Below are 7772 nucleotides of genomic sequence, written 5' to 3'. Positions count from 1 at the left end.
CCCCCGAGTGTGTTGAATGCTATAATGTCGAAAGCGGAAGAGTGACTTGTTTACTGGATATTGAGTACATGGTACTGATTACTGAAGTACACTGGGTAATGGAACTAAGAGATTGACTTGTGCATCTACTCCAGGTTTTATTTCTAATGGTTAAACTTTTTTAATACTTTCAACACTACTATATAACAAATAATTTGAGATCATGAATACGATGTTGTCACGTTGAAAAGTTGAATAATTTCTTTCCTGATAAGAGCCCTTTCCTTGTCGCATCAAACGGGATCAATAAAAATTTATCCAAGAAAACGTTATAAACTTTATGTAATATGTACAAAAAATCTTTGAGACTTTACACTCCCAGTTGCAGTTATAATAGATGACGTAAGAGATGAGTGTACATTCCACACATTCATCAGCTAAACACTTACCTCAATACTCAGGGAGAGGGAAAGTTTCAACACTGGATCAGTAATAAATACACAAAGTTATTAGTGTCGATACTCTTGGTGGATTCTGGTTGTTAACCAAAAACTTCTGGCAAACATGATGAGATTTCGAGTACGCAGCGCATGGGCTGAATAAGTTTTTAATTCTTTATTCGTATATAATATAGCTGAATTTGTTATACTTATTTAATTACTCATTGGCATAACCATAAATGGAATAATTGAGCTTCGACGCATACTTCTAGACACAAACAGTGTTATACATTACACGGGGACCCTATTATATCGTCCTTTCTTCAAGTGTAAACTCTGTTAGCTAACTATTTCCTATACAATATACATTCTATACATTCTATACATTGTATACATTGTATACATTCCAACCAGCTGTAAAATGCTGGTTAACACTTAACATGTTTTCCACAGATCGGACGGAGCTAGATCGGTGAACTCGATTTCTGAGTACCTAAATGGAAACTTACAATAGGCAATGGAATTTTGTGTAACCGACTTCTTCACTTCTCATTCAACTGATGAATACAACGTATAAAGTGTCCAGGAGTATACGCCATATCATTAGGCCTTATAAGAGAAGATATGATTTAGATATCTGGTCGACAACTTTCTGATTTCTGATGTACATTTAGCCACTAGGCAGTAGGCACTAAGAAGTAGAACGTGTGTCTTAACAATGTGTGGATTACGAAAAGTGAAATTGAGGGAAGCATGAACAGTGAACATCCTAGCATTATAAATGTTTACCAGTGAGAGAGAGCTGAGCTGGCTGAATCTCCTGCTTTATTGCTCTTAATGTGTCGATCATTAAATCTAGATAACTAGTCCTGTCTTCATGTTTCATAATGAATTAACTGAATTTTACGTATTATCGTTAATGGAATTACTAATATCACTCTGATAAGGCAAGCGAGGTGGTGCAAGAGGGATTGGAGAAGGGTCTGATTGATTACGGGAAATTACCCTCTGTGGATGTGGAGAGGGATGAGGAGACTGTCTGGACTACCGGTTAGTTTAATCAGTGAAAATAAGAGCTCTAAGGAAACCCTTATTTTCTAATAAAGTTTATGAAAGTGTCAGTAATCCTAGTAAATGGAAGTGTTAACTGACGTACAGGGACAAAAGGAAATCGCGGCATGTACAGAATCGCGATTTTTCCCATTATTTGCGAAAAATTTTATGTGTAGTTTAATGTATAGTCTGTTAAAAATCGCGGTATCGCGAATTTTAACCAAAATAATCGCGAAATCCTTTTGTCCCTGCTGACGTATGATTTACTAACCCCAGGTCAAGATTCATGCGAGATGGCGAGACAGGCTCATCGCACAAAATCTTAAAATAAACACAGAAAAAAAACTAACAAAAAAATGTGTGAGAAAATAGAAAAAATGTAATTTAAAAGTTTTAAGCGACACAAAAATGTACTTTATACTTTGTAAATTCGGAACTTAGTGCGGTGTGAGATCACGTGGTTTAAGTATAACAACTTTGCCGCGCGCAATTAGTGCGAGATTTTGACGAGTTTAGTATAAATCTCACCCCAATATCGCGAGTCTGACTGCGAGATTTCGGCACCCTCTTTCAGCACTACATATTCGGTCGCGCGCAACGGCCCCATAATACTATTCCTCAACTTGCTGGCCTTTTCGTCTTTATCATCAAGCCGACTTTTCATGGTCATTGAACTTTTGGTATTGATTGTTTTGAATTATTACTGGCTGTGTTACTCTGACGGCTTACTTTTCTGTACTGTCTAAGTCTTAAAGGATACTAGTTGTTGTCAATATTAATCGGTTTATAAGATCAAGATTCACAGTGGTTACTATAGTTACCATGGTTACCATTAAAGGAGGTCCGGTAATGGTCGAAATCTCAAGGTACTATTCCTGGCTACAGTCGACTCCATCTTTCTCAGAATAATGAATATACTTGACACTGCCATAGGCACAGTGGATATTTCTTCATTAAAAGTTTGAAAAAGGGTCTCTTCAACTGTAGACCTGACTTATTAATCCTAGCAGGTAATTAACTCTGGATCCTCATCACATTGATTCCATTCTAAATTCTAGCCATAAACAAAACAAATATTACCAGATAACTCCGTTCACCATAATTTGATATGTTCCAGTATGAACGAGGCCTTCCCCGGACAAATCCTTAAATGCCAGTCTTCTCTAGCTGAAGTACGAACTGTATAATTTATCAGATAAAGTATATTACAAGGTGCTCTGATGATAATTTTAGTAAAATAATTAATAATTGCCAAAAGAATGACCGTCGACGAGGCTCGAACCCGGAATCAGCTGCTTAGCGGCCGTGCCCTAAACTGGGGCGCTACGTGAGGCTTATCAGATTTACAATATGTAACATTATATACTTCATAAAAATACACACGTGAATTTTTCGTTATGTATGGATCCAAATTACAGCGGCATACTTACAATTCTGAGAAATAAACATCGAGCGACATAAAGCGACATACTTACAATTTCGCTTACAAAGCGAAATCTTTTTAAATACAAAGTAATTTGTGGGGCAAGAAATCTTGCAGGCTGGGGGGGGGGGGGGGGGGGGGGGAAATCGCACTTTTAGTCTCAAAATCCAATCTCATCGCACTTTTTTTAGAATCTTGATAGGGGTTACTAACGCTACCCTCTTGTCCAGGAATTGACTGGGTACAGGAGAAGTTGGAGTGCTGTGGTATCACTGACGGCTACGACTGGTCACGTAATGCAGGGGCCGCTACTTGGTGGATATCAATCACTGGTGGTAACCATATCAACGATACTCCCGACAGCTGTTGTGTTAAGATTACTGAGAAATGTGGAGTGGGTATGGCGGTGCAGGGAGTTCAATCTACTGTGCATGAAGATGTAAGATAATAAACTTAACTACTTAGTTTCTAAGGTATTGTTCAATCTACTGTGCATGAAGATGTAAGATAATAAACTTAACTACTTAGTTTATATTTAGGTACTACTGTGCATGAAGATGTAAGATAATAAACTTAACTACTTAGTTTCTAAGGTATTGTATCCAAATCTATCAAATTCCTAGAATTGTTGATAATTTTTATAATTTAAACCTCTTCAGGGGTGTTTCACGTTTGCTAAGAATTGGGTGGAAGACAAATCAATGATAATGGGCGTGTGTGGATTGATCTTCATTATTTTTGAGATCTTCAACATTATCATCGCGTGCCTGCTGAGGAGTTCCATGACATCCATCTCTTAAGTCCTTTCTCTGGGAAAATTTAGGATTTGTTTTCTGTGATAGGGGGATAATATTAGGGTTTATTTGAACGATTTTATTAGGTTTTTTTAATAATGAATATTATTCGTTGAGTTTTAGATTTAATTTTATAACCATTTGTATGACCATTTAATCAGCTAATTGTTTGACAGCTTCATTGTTTGACTGACTCTTGACTGTTTACTGACTTTGAAATACAAATTTCGACCAGACTAAATCTGACTGTCATTGTTATGGTTTCAAATTAAATCAACAAATTAACTCATCAGAATGTATCATTAAAAATGCTACATTGATAATATAAACTGGAAACTGCAGACTGACAATTCCTAACATATGGATCGACAAATTGTCTTCAACAAGTTCTAATCAAGTTTCACCTTCAACAAGTTCTAATCAAGTTTTACCTTCAACAAGTTCTAATCAAGTTTCACCTCCAACAAGTTCTAATCAAGTTTCACCTCCAACAAGTTCTCATCAATTTTCACCTCCAACAAGTTCTAATCAAGTTTCACCTCCAACAAGTTCTAATCAAGTTTCACCTCCAACAAGTTCTAATCAATTTTCACCTCCAACAAGTTCTAATCAATTTTCACCTCCAACAAGTTCTAATCAATTTTCACCTCAAACAAGTTCTAATCAAGTTTCACCCCCTAGATCAAGGCATGCAGACCACCTACCTCTCTGATATTAACCTGTTCTTATCAAAGAATGTGCCCTACTGGGACAAATTCGGGCGATATCTCCTTATATTCACATTTGTTATTATCGGGAAAAGTGTATCACGGTATCTGGTGAGGACTATCAAGGGAGATAAGAAGAAGAAAGCAACTGTGAAAGAAGCTGAAGAGAAGAAGGATGAATAGACCTGACCAGATTGAAAATAACTCGATATTTTAACTTTCTATTGAGTGTGACAGTAGTGGTTATCATTTTATAAATTATAAGACACTTATTTTAAGTTTTTCGCTTAATCCGATGTCTACAGAGTTCACAAATGAAGTTTAATGCGCTTCAAGGACATCTGTTTGCGTTTTAAGATAATCATAATAATCCATTTATAATATTATAATCTATATAAATGATATTTATATTTTATGAAGCTTTCATTACACGGTTGAGATTGTATTATTGGTTTAATATTGTGAGCAGTGCGAGAAAGATAAATAAGTGAGGGAACGTGAAAGGAAAGAGTGTTGTGTCCGTGAGCTAGCAAGTCTGTGAGTCTGTGAGTTAGTGAGCTAACTAGTCTGTGAGTCTGTGAGTTAGTGAGTTAACTAGTCTGTGAGTTAGTTGCTGATTTAATTTCTGTTCAAAGTTTTGTCTATTTATGTAATCGTAGTTTGGTTTGTAAAGTCACGTGTTTGTTCTCACGTTATCAATACTGCGTAGCATGTCACAAATGTTCGGTTGCAAGTGCCGCCGGTTGCTATGTCCACGCTCACGGTTGCTAGGATAAGAAAATGAGACTCTTAACATTTTCAGGTACTTATCCTGACTCATTAATGAGCACCACTCAGCATATTTACAGCGTGTCTTTTCGGATCCTGATTGATCAAATTTATCATTAAAATAATGTGCTTGACCCACTATCACATCCTCTTATTTTCTGGTTCGGAATCGTTCACATATTAAGTTAAAGCTAGATTTATCCCGTTTTCCACCTCCAGAAGCTCCCCTATTCTGCTTTAACGTAATATTTGGACGATTCCTTAATCGCATGAGATTTTCTAAGATTTCTGTCATATTTAACGAAACTGTAGCTGAAATGTTATTTCAGGCGATAAAAGCCAGCCACTCTGGGTTTGTAACTGCTGTAGCTAACTATGATCCCGGTGTTGATAGTACTACTGGAGGTAAGATAAACAGTGGCAACAAATGTTTGTTTCCAGTTGTGCCCTCCGTGGTATTTCCGGACAGCAGATCTTCAATCTGCCCTATTTTTATCTGTTAACAGATACATGAAGAAAATGTTTACAATTGAAATCAGTTGAAGAGGATGATATTTAAAACGATTAAAACATACCTTATCCAGGCATTGATTGGCTACAGAAGCACTTAGATTGCTGTGGTATTCAGAACGCATCTGATTGGCGAGAAAACGCCCAAAAAGCTACGATATGGATTAAAACCTATTTCAACAGCGTTCCAGACTCTTGTTGCAAAAGGTATTGAATTTATCACTAATAACTTGCTCAATGTTGCTCAATGCTTCAGCGATGAAAACATTATCTGTGGGTTGGTCATCGCTATTAAAGAAATTTTCGGCGAATATTTTGTACCATTTAATTATTCACCTTTTTTTTTCAAGGCAAAAATAACGGAAACAATAGATATTATTTTGTAATTCTTCTACGAAAACATTCCTCAACATTATTTTACCCAGGCTGCGGGACCAGTGGAACCCAACTCCCAAATGCGGGGAAGAACAAGGAATGGGGAATAGTCCACTCATCCACAACGGGGTAAGAATTGCACAAAAGGGAATAATCAACCTGTTATAATAAAATAATTATTTTCTGAGTTTGTCAGTAAATGCGAGTTTGGAGCCTCTACAATTTAAACTATAAAAACATAAAAAAAGTTGTTCATATAGCTAAATACAAATTCACATAGAACCTTGAAATTATACCCCTCCTAAGACTGTGACATTCCCAGGGTTGCTACGAGAAGATGGTAGCTTGGATCTACACATACATGCCTATGATGGGGGTCATGGCTCTGGCGTTCATTCTCTTCGAAGCTGCTGTTATCCTGATTACCTGCGTTCTCAGGAGAGATGGCTTATCTCCGGTGCCTGTCAGAATACAGTAGCCGAATAATCTAATAGACAATATCTGCTGAGGATGATGACACGTGGTATTGCCATGTGATATTACCACGTGGTATTACCTCGTGATATTACCACGTGATATTACCACGTGATATTACCACGTGATATTACCACGTGATATTACCACGTGATATTACCACGTGATATTACCACGTGATATTACCACGTGATATTGCCACGTGATATTACCACGTGATATTGCCACGTGATATTACCACGTGATATTGCCACGTGATATTACCACGTGATATTACCACGTGATATTACCACGTGATATTACCACGTGATATTGCCACGTGATATTGCCACGTGATTATACCATTTTATTTGGTCGAGGTTAAATTAACGGGTTTATTGGTTACCAGGTTACCAGGTTGCCCTGCACTATATACTGTTTATTTATATTACGATAAAAGGACACTAATTCGGTTGATGAGCATTTGAGAGTTTATCCAATGCTTTAATATAGCACTCTATTATCTTCGATTTATAATTACGTAAAGGATCATTGTATCTTAATTGTTGGATGTCGGATTTATTATTTCAAATCTTATGCGGATAGTTAGCAGTTATTCTTTATTAACAACTGAAAGGCTTAACTGAGGTCCACAAACTTTAGATTGTGCATTTATATCAAGCTAATACATTTTAATATTTACTGATATTTCTTCAGTAAATTTTATTTCAGCAACATTTTAAAAATACATATAATTATAATATTCAGGTTATAATGATTCACAAAATATTTTTTAAGATCCACATTCCACAGTACTGTGCACGCAATATGATCCGGTCCTCGCTTATAAAGTTATAGTAAGGGGAAAAGTGGTCGATTTAAAGGTTCCGTTGGATTTGAATGTTCACAAGGATTTCTCAACGGAATATGGTAGTTAGGACCCCTACGAACATAATGAGACTTGTCACCAATTTTGTATCTCACGGAAACACCTCTTTTTACCACTTTTTACCACCTTCTTACCACCTTTCTGGTTTGCCAAATATCTTTAGTTGTGAACGTCGTAGAAGGTTGCAAATTAATCGAAGATGTTCATCTCATCAAAGAGAAAAACTTTTGTTAGAAAACTTTTTACGTTGGATAATCAGCTAATTGGATAATTACCAATTAGCTAATTACCAAAAAAGTGAAAATTTTTTATTGGCTCAAAATGATTGAAATCGTTTGAAACACGGAGAAATGTAGTTTTTAGAAAAACTTCAAAAATTGT

At 36.3% G+C, this 7772-nt stretch overlaps 1 long non-coding RNA gene across 1 annotated transcript; it reads left to right on the top strand.

Moving 5' to 3' along the window:
• The first annotated feature begins 5109 nt into the window (after positions 1–5109).
• Positions 5110–7349, top strand: LOC134818594 (uncharacterized). Its single transcript, XR_010160677.1, has 5 exons — positions 5110–5198; positions 5494–5569; positions 5749–5881; positions 6100–6178; positions 6372–7349. It is a non-coding gene; the product is annotated as an uncharacterized LOC134818594 (long non-coding RNA).
• Positions 7350–7772: the final 423 nt, after the last annotated feature.

Source organism: Bolinopsis microptera, chromosome 7 (assembly GCF_026151205.1).
Source record: "Bolinopsis microptera isolate Bmic1 chromosome 7, MBARI_Bmic_1.0, whole genome shotgun sequence".
Taxonomy (NCBI): domain Eukaryota; kingdom Metazoa; phylum Ctenophora; class Tentaculata; order Lobata; family Bolinopsidae; genus Bolinopsis; species Bolinopsis microptera.
The sequence above is the reverse complement of the archived record's forward strand: the minus strand, read 5'-3'. Positions and strand labels throughout refer to the sequence as shown.